At 35.1% G+C, this 20,964-nt stretch overlaps 1 protein-coding gene across 1 annotated transcript in view; it reads right to left on the minus strand.

Annotated features, from left to right (window-relative positions):
• LOC145692659 (uncharacterized) overlaps nucleotides 1-20,964 on the minus strand; it is a 336,073-nt gene that overhangs the window by 144,612 nt on the left and 170,497 nt on the right. The window contains exon 2 of the mRNA XM_081768031.1: nucleotides 5,984-6,024. The gene's annotated coding sequence lies outside the window, so the exon portion shown is untranslated. The remainder of the gene's footprint in view (nucleotides 1-5,983; nucleotides 6,025-20,964) is intronic.

Below are 20,964 nucleotides of genomic sequence, written 5' to 3' on the forward strand. Positions count from 1 at the left end.
CAGTAATGATTGAAATAGTAACCAATTAACTTAATGTAACCAAATGCTCTGTGTATAGGAGTCATTGAAAAGGAACTAACTTTTACATGATCTATACTCAAAGCAAATAAGAGAACAATTAACATTTAGAGCAAGATGGATTACCCTGTTGCCACACCGTGAGTATTCCGCTGAAGCAGAACCCTAGCTATGGAGTTGCCATACAAGGTCAATTCTCTGAAATTTTCAGTTGTTTGTTGGTATTAATGCATGAATGTACAGTGAACTGAAGTTATCAACCTTCCCAAAATTACGTTAAGAGAGGGTAGTTAACAAACAGCTGAGAGGAATACTCACAATGTGGCAACAAGGTAACATATATTTCTCTAAATATCAAGTACTTGCAGTTTATTATTTTGTTTCGACGACTAAAGCATATGAAGTGATTGTAAAGTTTTTCTCAAGAAAATTACAAAGTTACAAACACGTTTTACAGGTTGTCAAGTATGAAATAACACTATAGAACAAGAGCAAAGTCAACTTTAAACGTATTTTCTGTAGCTTAAAACTTGTCAAAAATAGTTTCAGCTTTATGATACATTTACATGAAATATGCATATCCTAATAAACTAAATGGAAACGTCTGGGAAAAAGTAAAGGAAATAAACGGACGATTTTGACCATTCTGATTGATTATCACGAAATGAACGGACAACTTTGACCATTCCGAGTGGATTTTTCAGAAAATGAACGGACAACTTTGACCATTCCGAGTAGATTTTCAGGAAATGAACGGACAATTTTGACCGTTCCGAGTAGATTTTCAGGAAATGAACAGACTATTTTGACCGTTCCGAGTAGATTTTCAGGAAATGAACGGACAATTTTGACCATTCCGAGTTGACTTTTAGGAAGTAAGTGGCAAATTTTGACCATTCCGAGTAGAGTTTCAGGAAATAATTGTACAATTTTGACCGTTCCGAGTAGATTTTTAGGAAACAAATATTTGCTCCTTTCGTGCTTTCTATTCTGAACGTATCATTTTTCCGTAATGGAGATTTTCATCGTTAATCAGTTCCAACATCGTAAGTTCTTCCCTGCTCTCCAATGGTTACGTTGCAACGTAGTAGTGCCCCGGGACACAATGTTTGAAAATAGCTGTTACGCAAGGCGGGATTGGGGGTTATTGAGATGAAACGACGAAGAAATTCAATAACTCATTAAGTTCATTTGATCAAATATAAAATTCTTACGGGAGATTCCAAAGTTCCGCCCGCTTCGTTTTCGACCAAAAGCGTAATAGAAGTTAGAAAATTTAATAATCATTTTTGACATTAATTTTACTGATTTTCTGTTTCATTCTGTTACATCGCGGGGTGGAGGGATGGGTAAGTGGTTAGGTTAGGTTAGGTCCTGCAATTTGTTGTTAGATTTATTAATTCATGACTTTCAAACAGTTTTAAAAGATTTTCTTCACCATAACCATATTGTTTCACAAACTGCATTACTGTTAACTCACATCCAGGAGAACGTCTCTGTACACCTGTAGCCATGTTCAGAATACAAATGCTCCTTATTTTTCCACAATCCAATCATCAGGTAATCATGCCACAGTTCCCTCTTCTTGTCAAATACGAGGATGTTATAAAATAGAGGATCTGCAACAAAATCGTGAAGCCATATGTCACAATTTTGCCACCCCCGCTCTGCCTGCTCCAACCAATAAGATTGCAATGTTTTGAACCAACATTTATGGCGGAAACGAGAGTAGCCAATCAGACTCGGTGCTCTGACAGATGCTCAGTTGCTTTTTGGCTTCATTGAGTTAGTAGGATGAAGATACATATAGGCAGATCCTCTATTTTATAACATCCTTGGTCAAATAGTTTAGGGTTGCCAACTCTGGAAAATAAAAAAAATCGGCACCCCGTCAAAATTTCCTATGATAATAGGTCTAAGTGTGAAGTATCTCTGTTCGGACTCATCCCTGGGAAGGAAATGTAGTATCGTAAACAAAAGTGTATTAGCATCTGTATTCTGCTTATCCTTAGTACATTCACTAATAAGTTTAATAGATACATTGTGTTATAAATGAGAAACTGAAATCGGCATTAATCATTTTATTGTATTTACCAGTAACTGCCACTTCTTTAAAACTATCGAAACTGATAAACAAAAGTATATTAATCTTTATGTGACAATTGTGGATTTGGAAAATGAAATTTATTCTTTAAACTTTTTACTTCAACTACAGGAAATTGCTTCAAGTTCTTTTTCACTCCCAATAAATGTATAAAATTCCTTACAAGTAAATTTGAAATTTTCCCTGATACAGCTCCTGTCATTTCTTTAAAATTACCTAGACAGATGAACAAAATATATTTAATCGTTGATAGATAGTGAAAGGTGACAATTTTGGATTTACAGAATGAAAATAACTTTTTAAATCTATACTTCGAACTAGATACAAATTTTAAAGTTTGTACCTGTCATCGGCTTTAATCAAAATAAGAGCAATATTTTCGGCTAAGCCGGTGAAAAACCGGCCAGTTGGCAACCTTACAAATAGTTCCATGTTTATATCCGCTTATAAAAATAATAAACACAACTTTCGATCTCCTTACACGTTATCAAGCACACAAACGAGCAAATTATCCTCTTCTTCCGACAAAGTTTAAAAATTTTGTTAGAAACGGACGAGAACTTCGAAATTTAACTCGATAAAAGGAATAAATGCCCCATCTAATGTTTCTGGTATCCATTATCTTTCTAAACATTTCCTCCCCTTCCATTTCAAATCCAGAGGATTAAATGAGTTAGTTAACTATTTCGTGTGCTTTTCCTTCTTCAATTAGGTTTTCTGCCGGTGAAAGGTTAGCCTTTTAAAAAGAAGTAGATCTTGTAAGCTTTATAAAAGCCATTACATTTTAATTTCCTTGTGAACAGAGACATGCAGCCAGTTGCTATTACTTAAGTTTGTATCAAGGTCATTTTGATCCACATGTATTGCTATCTTCTGTTATCGTGTGAAAGACTATTTAACATTTTCATCAAATTTGGTGGAAAATCTGAGAAAAAGTGGGAACTTTTTCTCAGTCACATTCTGGTAACACCATACCTAGTTGTCATGATTCTGTGAGCGACAATAGAAGTTAAAGTGCGATTTTCTTTTAAGATGTTGCACTGTTGGTGCTCTACAAGAGAGCCTCTGCATTTTGTATTTAGTTTCTGAAACAAAGGAACATCGTAGTTTATAGGAAGAGTACTGGAAAATAAAGTTTTCTGCAAAATGTGATTTCTCATGTGATGGTGACCTATTTGCTTAACTTTCCTTTTCAGATTATCTGACATTTCACTGTTAACACGTGTTAGAAGTTACCAGCGTTTTTTAAAGAAGAAGCATCCTGAATGGTTCTGTAAGATGTGCACAGAAATGAGCATTCCCTCCGATCTTATTTAAGCATTGGAAGAGGTAAGAGAAGGGGTAACTGAAGAAACAAGGGATACTAATTAAAAAAAAAAAAAACAGTTAATACGTACAAGATCTGTTCGGAAAGTAATTTCACCAAGTCTACAAGTATGAAAACAACATTTATTTAAGTAATAATAATAATAATAATAATAATAATAATAATAATAATAATAATAATAATAATAATAATAATAATAATACTTCACATCATCAATTGTTTGGTAACGATGTCCTTTCGGGGGGTTTCAAACGGGGATACAAAAATAGTTTGTGGGAGCCAAGTCGGGATTGAAGAGTGGCTGCGGTAGTGTTGCCAGCGTTTCAAATATTTACAAAACGTTTTGAAACGTTTTGACAAATTTTTACTCGGCGAGATTTTTGGTCGTCGATCAAAATTTTTGGGACAAGCTTTGCGCACACTTTTTTTTTAATGTGCGAATTCCTGCTCACAATCTCACAAACGATAGATTGTGGAATATTTAACATGCCCAATAAACGAACTCTTATTCGACGATCTGTTTGCAAGAGTTTTTTTCCCCATACGACTTACATATTCGTCGTTTGAGGAGGATGATGGACATCCTGAGAGAGCTCATCCTGTGAGAAACTCATCCCCGAAGGTCTATGAACCACTGGAAGAGTTTCTGCTGCAAACTTGTCGATTTTTACACGAAACTTAAATGCGTATCTTTGTTCCAATGAGCGCTGCTTTGCGACTCGTACAAGAGACGAAATAAGGGTTTACGAAATCACCCGTCCTTCACCTTCGAAAGTTCGGAGACATCTGAGCAAGTACTTGCTCGATAGATGACTTATACCACCACCTTCCTGGTCGACAAAGCACACTGCAACGTTCATTCGCTTCACAATAAAGTATATGACATTACTTTCCGAATAGACCTTGTATATTACTTTACCCCCCCCCCAAAAAAAAAACTATTTAGCGACTTATTTATGTAGACGCTATACTTCGTAACTAAAGTTTCAATACTAATCGCCAAATAATAAAAACGATAATATATAACGACAAGCATTTTCAATTTTTTTTCTTCATATGGACGAAGTGTTATAGCAATAAGTTACACGTCCGTCTTTATCTCTCTACTAACAACAAAATCAGCTGGCATCTACTACCACCTCTAGCTTAAATATTGATCATCACGCAGCAAAAAAACCGTAATACATAGCGAAAATGATTATTTATATCAGGGTTTCTCAACCATGGGGTCAGAGGATCGCGACAGGGTTTCATAGGAGTCGCAAAGATAAGCGGAAGAGATAAATATAATTAGAATCTAATACCGAAAAATATTTTTAAATATTATTTTGAATTTTGTTCTGATAGGCATATTTTTATTTTTTATACCTACTGTTAAGAACAACAAAAAATAGGTCTCCTAACCTTTTTAAACAGGTGAAGAGTTGTTTAAAAATCAATTTAAATGAAAGAGGTACGATATGAAACTAATGAGAACTGCATATTGAAATACCTGAAAACTACAAATGCAACAAAACCTGCATGTTGAAACACAATTAAAATTGAAAGCTAATGAGATACCTGAGCATGGTGTGATTTTACTAGTAAGGCAGTGTCCGGTTCAATCTTCGTGACGCACATTATGAAGCCATTTGAAATAATCACTAACTTTTTTAAACAACTATCCAAGTTGTTTTTAACCAAAATTAAAAATAACTTTATTTTTTATTATATGATCCAAAATTAAGAGAGTTATGCAGTTTTAAAGTTTTCAAACGGTATGACAGTTTCCCATTTTGCAACAGTATGACGGATCGGATTCTATATTTGTAATATGAATGAACTGATCAAATTTAGTTTTAATCCATTCGCTTTTAAGGAAGTTACTATATCCACTATACACAAGTAATAAATTCTACTGTTATAGACATAGATGGATATAGTGAGATCTCCGCAATAGGTATATTAAAAATCCCATACAAGCTTATTACAAACTAAAAATCATAAAGGGGTCGTTGGCAAGAGGATGTGATAAAATGGGAGTCGTGATAGGAATTAAGTTGAGAACCACTGATTTATATGAATACCAGATCATAAGAATCTATATTTCGTCTCAGCTCTTATATTTATACCGGGACCGGAAAGGGTGAAAATGTAACCACTTCCGGTTTCAATATTGATTTCAATGGAGCAAAAACAGCGATAAATGGCATGAAATGCTTTTTTGATTTGTATTCAGGATCCAAATGTTTCACTTCCGCCCTTTTATATTTATTAAAACCGCTGGTTTTAATATTGAATTCCTAGAGTTGGAAAATCTACCATAATTTCAAAATGTGAAACAAAAGTAATTTCTATGCACAAAACGTAATTTGGTTCATTAGCGCACAGAACTTTAGATTCTTGTAGTTAAATTTGTACTGAAATTAATGTGTTTATTAAAAAGTTTCTGATAAAACTATATTCAAGGTATCACAGTTTCGTGGTGACTATACAAGACAATGCTAGTAAGAAAATGTTCTTTTAGAGAAAAAAATCTGTTAACATAGACCTACCTGGGAAAGTGAAACATTGAAGTCATGCCATTTGTTGTTATCTGAAATGGAAAAAAAGACAAAGAAGCTATGTTAAAATGAGTAAAATAAATCATTGTTAAAATAAACCATATTACCTCAATTTGGTATCATCTATGAAGAACTTCTCCATATCTATCAGTATACGAGGTGTATTAGAAAAGTAATGAGTCTGGCAACTCTGGCTATATAATACGTGAGACTACAGTTTAAGGTGAAGTCTGAACCACTGTAAGCTTTTGGTTTGGTTTTAGTTAGCGTCCCGTTCAGTCGTGCAATTATATGAGATGTGAACATATAGCTTAACGTGGGATCCGAACTACAGGTGCACCCACTGCATCGAACCCGGGTCTCCCTGGTCTAAAGACATGTACGCTAATGATATAGCTACGAGGAGCTCTACCTTCGTAACGCATTCAATGATGTGCCACTGGAAATCGAACCAGAGGCCCCATGGACCAAAAACTCACCGCGCTAGCCATTGAACTAGCAGGGAGAACTATCACACTCCAAATTAAGTTATTCAGTTAAGGGCCATCCTGTAGCAACTCGTGTAACTTTTGTATGTATGTCGGTAGGAAACTACAGATAATCAACAAGGGAAGCTGAGAATTATACATAGGCTACATCTACATTCTATAAAATGCAACAGTTAATAAGAGAACTTAAATTATACGGCTGTTATTGCATAACTTGTAAACCCTAAACAGCAAAGTGCAACGATCATATTTATATATATTTAGTTTTAGGGCAACAAAGATAATAGCCCGGTACCTTTAGATAACAAACGTTGTGGCCAGACTTGTTTAAACTTGTTTTCTTTATACTGTTAAAAATATAATAAGTGATGAAGCCACACGTAGTTGATTGGAGTGTATTTTTAATTTCTGCGAAATGAATTATAAGTATTCAGGAAATGTTATTCCATAAGATTAGTACTGCATAAGTGTTAAAGGAACAAAAATAGTTTAATTTACGTGCAGGTTTACTTTTGGCGCACCACTCGAAATAACTGTTCAAAAATTAGAATTTTTTCACTAATTTCATTCTTATTGTTTCCTAAATGATTTGCGCTGGGCGACATGAAAATATCTCATTCACATGGCATATTTAAAATTCAAAGGGTGGCATCATAAGCAATTGTTGAAAAAATACAATTCTTTTACGATTTGCGTATAAATATGAAGTCCGGATGTCTGAATAAAAACTACAGTGCAAAAAACACAAAACAACATGTGCTAGGTTACACTAAAAAGCACGAATACTACCTAACCGAGTCAGCGCAGTTCAAAACTGGGGGGCCCGAGCGACAGCGAGAGGGTGTCCGAAGGGAACAGGCGCGTCAGCGAAGGTGGGTATACGCATAAGCGAGGGTAGTGGAAATGAGTGGGTTTTGGTAATGATACGTGTTTCAATAGCACTTGTCATTGTTTCAAACTAGTAGTGCTCCACTTGTAAATATAAAATACAACTTCTGTGCACTGTGCAGAAATACACCACCGGTGGTAAATAGTTTCTAATACAGTCATCTTTCATATGCACTCAGTTATTTTATCAGTGGTAAAGTACTTGTAAGGATTTTACACTAGTAACCCTACACTTGTAAACATAAAATACAGGTATACTACTTCATATCCAATTCTATCGCTTGCAGAAATTTGTTCTTTATAAATACGTCTTTTCATGCAAAGTATTGAATTTTACCCGGAAATCTTGCAAAATGTGGTGCACCAAAAGTAAACCAGCACCTTAATTTATTGAAATAATTATCGTAGTAAATTTTGGTGGTTATTAAAGTAAGTTTAATCAAATTAGGACCGCAATATTTAATTGTGTGTTGTAAAACATAGACAGGAAAATAAATATTAACGTTAGGCAAATTAAATATTAACCTTAATGTTCACATATAAGTTCAACATAGATACTGATTTTGATTATTCTTTTTCAGTTTCAAAGCATACATATACTTTCTCGCTAAATTTTATGAGCATCTGATGACAGTCTTTGAAGTTAGACCATCAAACTCCATAACAGCTGATAATGTCAATAGTATTAATTGAATACTGTGTATAAGTTCACACATAATTCGGTAACGCGTAGCCAGTCAGATTTATTTATTTAATTGATCACGCATCTTTTGTAAGCCGATTCATTTTATAGGAAGTTTGCGTCTTCCTTTTGGTTTAGGTATCTAGCTAGACTACAGGGTAATGAAAAAGTGGCAAAATAAGAGAAATAACTGATTTTAAAAGCGCACTAAAAAGAAGACAATGAAAACCTTTAAAAAAAAGATATTAACCGACTTCAACAAAAATGCTAAAAAGGAGAAAATACAAAAGCGGTTAAAAGTAGATAATAATAATAATGAAGTTGGAACCAGAAAATACTGTATTTCATTTCTGTTGTCTATATAAAAAAAAAAAAAAAAAAATGGAAGTGTCTGCCAAGCCAAACAAATTAATGTCTCATAAAATTACCACATAGACTAATTTAAGGTTAGGCACTTATTTGTTTGGCTTGGTACATACTTCAAAATTGTTTATAGATAATAGTAATCAATTATTTTCTGGTTTCAACTTCATAATTATTATTATTATCTACTTTTAAGCGCTTTTGTATTTTCTGGTTTCTAGCACTTTTGTTATTTTCTGACTTTTGAAGTCGGTTAATTTTATTTTCTTTTAAAGTTTTTATCCACATTACGTATCTGTTATTGTTGCTGTTGTTTTTCATGTAAGGGAAAGAACGTTTGTTTGAAATAATATTGTAGCAATCCCACTTAAAAATGCCAATAAATGTTGTGCTAATTAACTAATAACTAACTCTATAGCCTATGGAACCCGGAGGTTCAATGCGACGTTCACGAAAGCTCTCCACTGTCTTCTATCCTTAGCCAACTGGATCCAGTTTCTACTTTGAATCCCTATTTCTACGAGACCCATCTTAATATTGTCCTCCCATCTGCGCCTAGGTCTTCCTCTTTCTAATGGTCGTTTTCCGATTGGTGTTCCAGTTAAGACTTTGAAAGCGTTTCTACTTTCTTCCATTCTGGTTACATGACCTGCCTATCCGAGCCTCCTAAATTTTATGACTCGAACAATGTTTGGTGAACCGTATCAAAATTATGAAGTTCCTCGTTAAATGAAGTTTCCACCATCCCTCATTCCCGTTCCTCTTGGGTCCGAATAATTGTTTAAGGATTTTATTCTAAAAATACTTTCAGAATAAATATTGTAGTCATCGTAAAATAGAATGTATTTTTTCGCATACTTACGTGCTTTTCGTACTTGCTATACATATTTTAAAAGTGCATTGGACTTACAAAACTAGCATCTGCACAGCTAGCCTCGAGGTAAAGCCTTAATTTAAGAAAGCGAACCTATTGATAAGGTTTCATGATTGTGTCTAAAGATTTGGTATACCCTTAGCAGTAACACTGTGTATTGTGGCGTTACGGAAAATTTAATACGTGAAAACATAATATCCGAAAATACATAGGTTTATTTCGTGAGTGCTCTTATTGTGAATGATAAAATACATATAAATGAAATTGTTTCAAATATTTTAAATATTTACATTTGCTAATAAATTTCACCACTTTGTCCTAATTTCTTTTTGTGATAAAGGCGATAGCAACCGAGTGAAGCTCTAAATCTTGGGTTGAACGTTTCCAAGAAGTCATTATGCTATGCACTGCATTGCGTGTAGACGTGAGTAATATGAGGAGCTAGTTGCACCGCATTCAATGCTTTGTTTGCGTGAGATATACACACTAGCATTGTTTTATTTCCATTTTAAAATACAATATAATCCACCGTCGATGTCTTTCACTTCGTAATTCTTCAGTTATCACAAAATCATCATCATAACTATCATTGTGTATAATCTGATGTGATATTTTCTGCTTGTTTATGTGGTTGTGGAAGCTTTTTTCCTTCCTCTATTGCGAAAAACGCAGACTTGCATCTGTAAGTGCATTTATTTATTTAAAAAGTTTTTGCCCTTAGAAATAATTATATATAATTTGGATGTCGAGGAGAATGGAATTAGTTAGGCCGAGCGGAAAGCGAATGAGAGGATGTTAGAAATAATTTTAAAAAAAGTTTTAGATATTATTGACAAGAGGAAGGGAAACTGGTTGGGACATTAGATAAGAAGAAACTGTATAATGAGGGACGTGCTAGAGGGTATAGTGGCAGGAAAGAGAGGGAAGGGGAGAAGTAGACTACAATTAATGAATAATATTAAAACAGAGCAATCGTACGTAAAAATGAAGAGATTAGCAGATGACCGTGGAAGCTTCTTAGTTGCGGAAGCGACCTGCCAATAATGACAGGATGCCTATGATAATGATGATGATGACTTGGAGGTATACGGTTCGGGATAATATGTCCAAGAATGAAAATGTCCAACAATTGATATTCATCCTAATCATTTGATTAATGTTGTTCAACGCAATAGGGAAGCTGGAAACGCAGATAAACGTTTAGAGTAAAAATGTTAAGGACCAAATAATTATATACTGAGTGTTTTACTGCAAATGGACTTTGTGGTGGACAAACACCATGTACGTGAGTTTTCTTGGGGTGCTTCCTTTTCTTCCACTTTCTTCATTCCACCATTACAGCATCACCCATCTCATCATCACCGCTTCCCTTAGTCGTGGAGCATAATCAAGGGACGATAAACTTAAAAAAAATGTTTCAGATAAAACATCCAACAACTCCTTGCATTACTGTCCATTAAATGGCTACTGTACAGTATCAAGGCAGAAAGCATCTCCATAATCTTCATAAATGGTGGCAAACAGGAAAAAATTCTTCCCTGCAAAAAATTTGAGTGTTCTTGAATTATTTTTCTCCGATATTTCAGATAGCGTACATTTCCATTTAGAATTTACTGGTGACCTTCAGGGCCCGACGACAAAAGTCCTTTGGTGCAAGTAGAACGCTACATTGGATCTGTCCTCTGGTACTTTTCTGTCCCACTTTTTGTTTCATATTTTTTTCTCCAGCCTGCTGTGATTCATAAATATCAAGCGTTTTATCTTAAACACCCGATATAATTAGCTATGAAGTGAGCTTATAGGAAAATAAGGCAATTTTTATTGTACATCCCTGGACAAGTTACTGTTCAATGTACACTCATGTCCAAAATTATTGTCGCATATCTATAAATATGTTGTTATAGGAATATAATTTGATAACGAATTCTCCCGGTATTTTTTATAATGTTAGTTTGTGTATAATCGGCAAAGACATCAATGTGGCAAATTTCATGTCAAAAGAGCAGTAAATAAGAACAATACAACAAAAATAAAACTTTCTTGTCCATTTAGCAACATTTTGTTTTACTCATTCCAATTTTCGAATTTGTAGTTCTTTTCGTATGAAATTTATTACAAATATACATTTCCCGATTATACACATAGTATCAGTATTAAAAGTACCCTGCATAATTATTATCAAATTGTTTCTTACAAGACAGTTATAGATAAGCGACAATCATTCTGGACATGAGTGTACATGATCGTACATTGTTTTGTTGGATTGAGTAAGTAACTTCTCTGAGAAATTTTTTTTAATATTATCGTGTATGTTCCTATCAAGAGGCTATAAAAGATGCTTGCGCGATGTGTTCATGTGAAAATCTTGTGCCTACGAGTCCCTTAGTTACAGGATGGCTAGGAGTTCAGTCCCCCCCTGTAACATCCTTCATCCTCCCGAAACCTTCGATTCTTTCTTTAGGTTAATGGTCACCAAACTTATGAAACTTTTGAGTTATCGTTCTGTTTTTAAATCCTACTGTGAGCTATCAACCAAAAGAACAACTAACATTTAAAAAATCTTAAATTTGTTTATTGCCTATAAACTTCACTTTTAATAAATATGAAACCAATTTTAATTAAACTGTATATAACAAAAAGAAACTGAAATTTAAAAAAAATATAGAATATATAACAAATATTATTTTTTTTTGTCGCTATTCTGAATGTCGAATTCCCTAGATTTAGGGATTTTTACCACAAACTGGCAACACTGATCAAGTTTAGCCCACCAGAATGTTAACGCGATCTAGCGAAAATGTCTCAGCGAACTACTAGTAGCTCGCGATCGACGGTTTGGCAATTACATGTTGAAAATAAGCAGTCAAGAATAGTCCCTCCAATTTGTCATCCCGATCCCTGTCTTAATGTTCTGCTTGTAGACCTGGTGCTGACTTTACATGTGATATATGCAAGCCCGATAATACAGTATATTTTTGAGTAGATAAAATTAGGAAGAGATTCTTTTACGTGCCAGAGAACTTTATGTTGTGATGCGCTTACTGTAATTGCGCGTTTCAGCTGAGCGCAGATTGAGTGTGACGGAAGTCCAACTTTTCTGTAGATAAAAACCAACAGCCTTTGAACATACAGTGACCGCAGACATGTGAATTACTGCTTTGATTGTTCTTTTCTGTGTCAATTCGTTGTTAATTGACACATTGACACAGTTAATGACACATTTCAAAAACAGAGGGCTTGAGTGAACGCGTTTGTTATGATGTAATATAGATGCCTTTTATATTTATTATTATTATTCGTGTCACACCTGACCAAGTGAAAAACACTGAACATTACTTATTGTGTAACGCTAATTAGGGTAACGAAGTGGGTAATTAAATTTACGATCCATGGAAATTGTACACAAAGCATTCTTTTTATTTCAATAATGTGTTTTTAAAAAAAATGGTTGGTTATTAGATACGGAATTTTGTACGTGATTACAATTTTACGTGCTCAAACATTATTTCTTTTATTGCTCTGTTATGTTAGAGCATTTTTCGTTTTAACTTAATGTTACTTATTGAATTTTTACCTTAGAAGCTAAGTATTTTACAATTGTATAGCTTTCTAGGTGAAATACGGATGGTTATTATTTGGAGGCGACACGGTGATTTCCAAAGCGAGCAATATAATCGCATATGGAGCGTTCAGTGTAAAAAGGAATCAAGTCCAGTTTTTGGGTTATCTTGAGATATTTCATATCTAAGACATATTTCATATTTAGGCTAAAGGAGACAGTGATGATGAGAAATGAATGAAATGGTGGAATAAAGGAAGTGGGAAGGAAACGGGAGAACTCCGAGAAAACCCACGCACACGGTGTTTGGCAACCACAAAGCTCACTTGGCGCGAGCTGGGATAGGACCAAGGACTACATGCACCAAAGGTGAATGCTTTACCACTGAGCCACCGCGGCCCCCAAAGTTCAATTCAAATTATGCCAAATATTGTATATTTATAAAAAATACATATAACATTAAAAGTACATATTCATAAAATATATGGGGATCCATATGCAAGGGCGCCGATCCTGTGGGGGCGAGGGGGCCCGGGTCCCTCCAAAGCTCATGTGGGCCCCCCTATTGTATTTATGAGTATACAATATTTGGCATAATTTGAGTGCAATTTGTCTTAAAATCTTCATATATATACCTTCTGCGTCTGAATGCCCCCCCCCCAAATGTAGAGAGAAATCGGCACCCTTGTCCATATGAGCACTGGGGGGGGGGGATGGACTCCCCGGTACCCTCAGGATCGGCGCCCTTGGATTCATATCCTTGTAAATAACTCTTATAATATGAAAAGAACAGTGTTCATTCTTCCATATCTTTAAACGGAGCGTACAATTTTTATGTCTGTTCTTCTTATAACTTTGGTAATTGGGGTTGAATCCAGTATCCGAAGTTGGAAGGAAATTTTCCTGATCTGGGGAAATTTCGTAGGTAAATTTAACAAAAAAGACAAAAGGTGAATTTTTCGATAAAACCTGAAAATTCAGGGAAATTCTCGCACTGACTGAGTGCCCAATATAAATGCTTAATTTTTTTCTTTCTTCTTCACAAATAAACCAATAATATAATAATAGTTTGTGTGTTTGTGTGTGTGTTTAAAGTAGCATAGTTTGCACCCATTGTCGACCGGGTGTATTTTTTTAAATTTATTGTAAAAAAAAAGTGAAGAAAAAATAAAATGGAATGAAACAACTATGATTGGCACTTCCTTCAATATTATAACACACACACATGCAATTAAATATTGCCGTGCCAATTCGTTTAAAATTACTTTAGTAGGGTCTATCCACCAAAACTTACCAGGATAATTATTTCAATAAATTAAACTATTTTTTTATTCCTTTTCAACTTTGTTTCCTTAATACTTATTATTTATTTCTCAGAAATTAAAAATACACTTCAATCACTTATGGCTTCATCACTTATTATATCTTTAACAGCATAAATAAAACAAGTTTAAACAAGTCTGGCCACCAGCTTCAGTGTTGCCAATTTGGAGGGAAAGTAGCTAAATCTAAAGGATTCGCCAAAAAATAATTTTTTCTATTAGCGATTTTTTTGGTGATTTTGGAATGACGATTTGGCGATTTACTTACAAATCTAGAGACTTTTGTGTTTGAAACAACTTGTCCTAAAATAAGTACTACTAGCTCGAATCAGTTCAGATATATATTTATTTTCCTTTTGCTTATTTGAATCAGTGCAAGTGTTGACGAGCTGGGAAAGTACACATTTATCTCGATGTTACCACTTTAATTGCTGTTATATCTTACCTTCTAACTTGGACCAACTCCAGCTTTTAATGCCTTTTAGTTTACAGAGCTTCCGTTTATAGGCATAAATAATACATTACCGATAGCAAACAGATTATCTGTAGAAGCATGTGTAGAAGTAAAGTAAGATTTTTTTCCTAGACCTTGAACTTTGTTCGTTTTTCTAAACTCATTTTTGATTTCGTTGAAACAAAATTGATCATAGTTAAACATATGTAAAAGTGAAATTATTGTGAGTTATATATGAGTCTTTCATATACGTTCTTGTAGCGTAGATAGTACTATAGCTTGAATTTATCGCGTTTCTTATATATAAGAGGCAAAATTGCACGAAAAATATTTTAGCGACTTATCACTCAAAATTGGAGTCATTTCATCTCCTATTTAGCGACTTTTTGTAACAACTTGTTGGCAACACTGACCAGCTTGTTATCACAAAATACCAGACTATTGTCCTTGTTGTCCTATAACTAAATATACATAAACCTTGTCGTTGCAATATTGCTAAATTAATGTTATCACATAATTTTTGTGATACGCATTGCACAGTCAACGAACTAAAGAAAATTTAATAAGAAAAGAGAAATTTTTGTGTCAGTCGAGGGAAATTTTTTTGACGAAACTGAATTCCTTGTCTCTGAACACTGGATATATCAAAAAACAAGCTATAATGGATTCACTCTATCTTTGTTTCTCCCTCCAAATAAAATATAGCAGACGATTTTCGGTATTGCCATGTTGCAGACACACTCATAAACAAACACTTTTGTATAATAAAATATTAACCGACTTTAAAAAAAAAACACTGGAAAGCAGAAAATAATTTTTAAAATCTTGCAAACATTACTATTATCAATAAACAAGTTTGAAACCTGTGCCAAAATAAGCAAATAAACGCCTAATATGAAAATAGTTTCAATGGTAATCAATATAAGTGGGTGGAACTGAAAATCTTTTCAGATGACAAACAAATTCTAATAGGTCCGTTAGACACGATGACAATTTCCCATCACACGCTGTGTCTAATTTTTCTTCTATGGAAATTTGAATAAGCCAAGAATGTTATAAAAAAGAGGATCTGCTTATAGTCTACAAAAAAATTGTGAAGCCATACGTCACAGTTTCGCCATCCCTACTCAGCCCGCTTCGCCCAATAAGAACGCAATGTTTTGAGCCAACATTCATGGCGGAAACGAGAGTAGCCAATCAGACGTGCTGATGCTCGTCCCCCCCCCTTCGTTGAGTTAAAAGCATGAAGAGACATATGAACAGATCTTCCATTTTATAACATCCTTGGAATAAGCTTTTACCTAAAAACAAATTTTAAAATTCTTTAATAAATCTCTCTCTGTGTGTAATAAGATGTTCACTTTCCCTAAGACCATGAATCATCCAAGTGTACAATTAATTGGTGGCAGCGCAATCTACCGGGCTGCTGCAACTGTAGAACTAACAATCAAGAATGCATTTGCTTGTTCATATGTCTCCGGAAAATAGAACTCAAATTTTGTCCAAAGAAAATCGCCCGAACATTTTACATCACAACTCAGAGTTCAACATCTAGGCCTGCAGTTTGATTTCTACACCCTTCATGGAGAAGGCTGCAAACTCCAAACTACCGACACAAGATATTGACCTCTTAGTTGGACTTGAAGTTATGATCATTGAAAATGACTAGATGTGTTAAGGCCCTACAAAAAAAAAATCTTACTAAATGAAACCAGAATTTTTTGTGCAACGGAAAATAAATAAAGAAAACCCGAAATATCCAAACTGAGAATTTTGAAACATAATAATAATAATAATAATAATAATAATAATAATAATAATAATAATAATAATAATAATAATCACAGCATTCGGTCGTATTTATTCCCGATTGCACTAAGAAAATTTTTGATGCATTCCACCACACTGAAATATAAAATTCATTTATGCTGCTCCACTTCTCTTTTATATAAATTTATAGGTTTTACTGTATAAACCAAACCTCAATAAATTATAGATAAACTGTAATAAAAATCAATAACCAAATTGAAATAAGATTCCCAATAGTCTTAAGGAAAATATCATATCTACGCCTTCATATTCACTGTGAATACACTATTAACATTTGAATTAATAGTGTTGACTGTACAAACTTGTAACGAAAAAAAGAAAAAGAATCCATGAACATTTGAGGCTTCGCTCGGAAATCCATCCCACAAGCCTGAAGGAACCGGATTATCGATTGGCGAATTTCTTAAATTTCAACTTGTATGTTTAAATATATCTTGCCGCAGCCCTTTACTAGAAACATGATAGCTTTCCAGAGAACTGTAAGCCGATCGCATACCTTAATACACTGTATATTATATATCCACTGGGGACTTACTATATAAGGAAGTTGCCAATGTATATTTGATTCATTGTGATCTTACAATGTTCTGTAAATACTAGCTGAACATGTGCTATTTACACAGCCTACATTTCTAATATGAGGGTGAATCTCCTTCCCACTTCTCACTATATCTGTGTAAGTCCCTTTACGAACACAAGTAAAGGACAGGAAGACTCTCAAAGGGAGTGAATTGATATAGATAAACATATAAATGTAGTATTTTAATATATAGAAGGTTGGGGTGAGTTTGTGGCAAACTTGGATAAGTGATAGATGATACCAAATGCAAATATTTTTTCTTACAATTCCATATCCGAGTACGCCTCATTGTGGGTCCACAAGCTTTCGCAGTAGCCAGCTTGCAATAGGTTGTCATTCAAAGTAAAGCAAAGCGCCTGAAATGTCCATCAACCCGCTACGCCTAGTGGCAATAATAAACTATAGTGCGTCCAGTAAGAGAACGTCTCTGACAGCTCGCAGTGACGTTGCCACTACTCGCGTGTCAAGGCTTTTTTCGGTGCAACTGTAGTGGCAATTTAATTAATGGTATAAGAGAGAATGATCGTGGTTAGTAACACTGGTATCAAAGTAGGGGCTGCAATGTTCCACCGCATGTGGAAAGAAACGTCAGAGACCATCTCTTGTTGGCCGTGCTATAATAGGGTCAAAACGATGCCTAAAATGTGGAATAGAAAAATAAAGAGCAGTTTTTTCTGAATATTTGAATGAGAACTGGCAAATCTACACAAAACTTGGAATCGATCAGCGAAAACGGCACTTGTGGTTTTCGAGATCTCATTGTCGAAATGAGTTGGCCACAAACATATAAACATAGTATTTTCGGCCACAAACACATGAACTTTTCTTGATCACAAACATATAAAACTAGCATTTTAATATATAGATTAAAACATCTCAGAAGGACTGCAAATGAGCTTCTGCACAGTCCATAATCATAGGCACGCTATTATTAAGTGTGAGGTTTGTAATAACTATCTGAAATGCCGACAAAGATACACAAGAAGTTTCATACACTAATTTTCGTTGCTACTTTTCTTGGTATTTTGTTAATAACTTATGGGATAGTAATGTATGTAATTGCACTTGAGCTAAAATATGATTTTTCTTAGTTTGTGCGAACGGAAATGGAAATTTGTATTGTTCATGTTGTTTGGCCAAATGGAAACAGCGTCGCGAATATAGAAAACACCGACTCTTAATCGACTGTCCAAAGCTATGCCATCTTCACACTGCTTACATGAAATGTTTTACATAAACATCGAGAATCAATTGGACGATGAAATTTATATAAAAAACCAGTTGAGAATGCTACAGGAGCGTTGCCAGAACGAACTTAAAAAGAATGGAGAGATGAAGTAGGAACGTTAACTGTCATTGTTCCTAGATGTAAAAGTAAATCTTTTTATCCGCACCTTCTTCTCTTTCTTGCAAAAATTAGCAAAATATCATGTCTCTATGACTTAGAGTTCTTGAGATATGGCTGCTTAAATATCTAGAAATTCGAACTTTTTTGGCCAATGTCTGGGAACGGTGGCCGTTAGCCAGTAGACAGTTAATCAAGGGCCACCGGTCATAGAAATATGGCTTGTTACATATCTAGAAATTGGCCATTTTTTGGCCAATATCACGGGAATGGTAAGTCATAGAGAGATGATGTTGGTGTTAATCAATACCTAAGAGTATGGTAAACATTTTGGCACCGATAATAATTGGTGGCCACTGGCCAACTGGCCATTGGCCAAACCAGTGGCCAGTTGGACAGTGGCTACCGGTTACTATTTGGTACCAAAATATTTACCATCCTCTTAGATATTAATCAACACCAATACGATCTTCTATGACTTCCCGAGATATGGCTCCATAAATCTCTGGAAGTCGGCCATTTTTTGGCCAATATCTCGGGAACGGTAAGAGTGACACGAAAAATTTAATCACTTTCTCTGGTAGTTTTTGATGCTCTATCGAATGCAGGGTTCAAAATTGAAAAAAATCGCAAATAACAGACAGACGGACAGATAGACACACAGACATAGAGAATTCAGTAACGAACTTTTCAGTTCGTTGAAAAAGAAAGTGACTATGTTTGTGACAATAACTTTTGAACCATTCGACCGATTTCGATCAAATTTTCAACATAGATGAAGTTCGGGCTTGAAACGGCTTTATCATTTTACTTTGACGGTAAAACTTAGAGGAGGGGGAGAGGGGAGATATATACATTAAATGATCGAAAATTAGCGATATTAGTGTCAAATCCATAATTTTCGGGGTCGCTGAGATGAACAGTGCCATTACCGATGGCGTTTAAGTCCAAATTCAGCCCCGCAACTTGGCGGAAGGGGAGATATACAAAAATGATCGAAAATGACCGATATCAGAGAGCGCTTTAGTAATAGTAAAAAAGTGACTGACTAACAGAACATTTAACTATTTTTTTCTTATTTTAATCCAAGGAAGTGGTTGACTGACACTAGTAAATAAATAAATATTTAATTTAACACGTATGGTACTTGTACCGATTATGGCCCGGGTCCGTAATATGGTCCACCCACCATATCTCTGCAGATTTACGTGGTGCTACTAGATGGCAATATAAACTATGTCCTCTGAGCTGCGCAAATATGTTTACGCTTGTCATGAGGACACAGTTTATACTGTCATCTAGTAGCACCAACGTAAATCTGCAGAGATATGGTGGGTGGCCATATTAGGGAACCGGGACATAATCGGAGACGAATCATTAATGAAATTGAATAATTACGAAAGAATTAGTGGAATGAAAATATGGAAGGAAAAGGAAGAATCTCGAGAAAACACACGGACAAGAAGATGTTCACCACAAACTTAATTGGCCTGAGAACGAATCACAGATCCTTATCACCAGAGATGAGAACTCCGCCACTAAGATACTGTGTCCCTTAATTGGGGAATTTGTTGGATATCCCCAGCAGAATGGAATGACAGACACGATATCAGTGCCATCATGGCTGATTATCGACAATAGTCACTATTTAAATGAAATGAAATCTTTAAGTTTTACATCCCACGTATATGCCGGTTAGGCTAAAGGAGACGGTGATTATGAGAAATGAATGAAATGGTGGAATGAAGAAAGTGGGAGGAAACGGGAGAACTCCGAGAAAACCCACGAGCACGGTGTTTGTTTACCACAAAGTTCACACAGCTCGAGATGGGGTCGAACAAGGGACCCCAAGCACCGGAGGTGAACGCTCTACTACTGAGCCACCGCGCCCCCAGTCAGTATTTAAGTTAAATGCTATAGACGATATCCATTTTCACTTGTGTAGGAAATGTACGTTGTGTCTGTTACTTGCCTCGTTAAGGCTCTATTGCAATAAATTGAACGTTCGCCTAGGGAAAGCAAGGAATTATGGATGCTGATATCCTTGAAGTGCTTTGAGATCGGAAGCTCGTCATAATAATGCTTCTTTATGTCCTTAAAAGACAAGAAAACGGAAAGATAAAAGGGGCGTAACCGGTTCTTGAAACACCAATTCACCGCACCAGTTATTCTCTAACTGTTTCAAAGACAAGCACTATTTATTTCTAATGCAATAAACACTAGCCTCCAAAATGGCTGAAGACTCACTACAACAAACTTCATACTCGGCATTTCTTGCTTTCTTTCTTTATATGATCAGGACAAACTTTTCTCAGTGAACAATCAGAAGGAGAAAACTACATTTATGAGAAATATTCATCAAATTTGGAGCAGAAATATAAACATTGCGAGAGTCACGAAAAACAGGGATTGCAAAAAACGTGGAAATGAGTAGGAATGGATTTTACATTTAATATTTTTTTTAGTTTAGCGTCCGTTTCAGCAGCGAGGTCATATGAGATGTGGACCTACAGCTTAACATAGAATCCGAGCCATATGAGCTCCCACCGGGAAACGAACCCGGGTCTCCCACGCCAAAGGCCTGTAC

The sequence above is a fragment of the Thermobia domestica genome, chromosome 8 (assembly GCF_964235325.1).
Source record: "Thermobia domestica chromosome 8, izTheDome1.hap1.1, whole genome shotgun sequence".
Classification (NCBI taxonomy): domain Eukaryota; kingdom Metazoa; phylum Arthropoda; class Insecta; order Zygentoma; family Lepismatidae; genus Thermobia; species Thermobia domestica.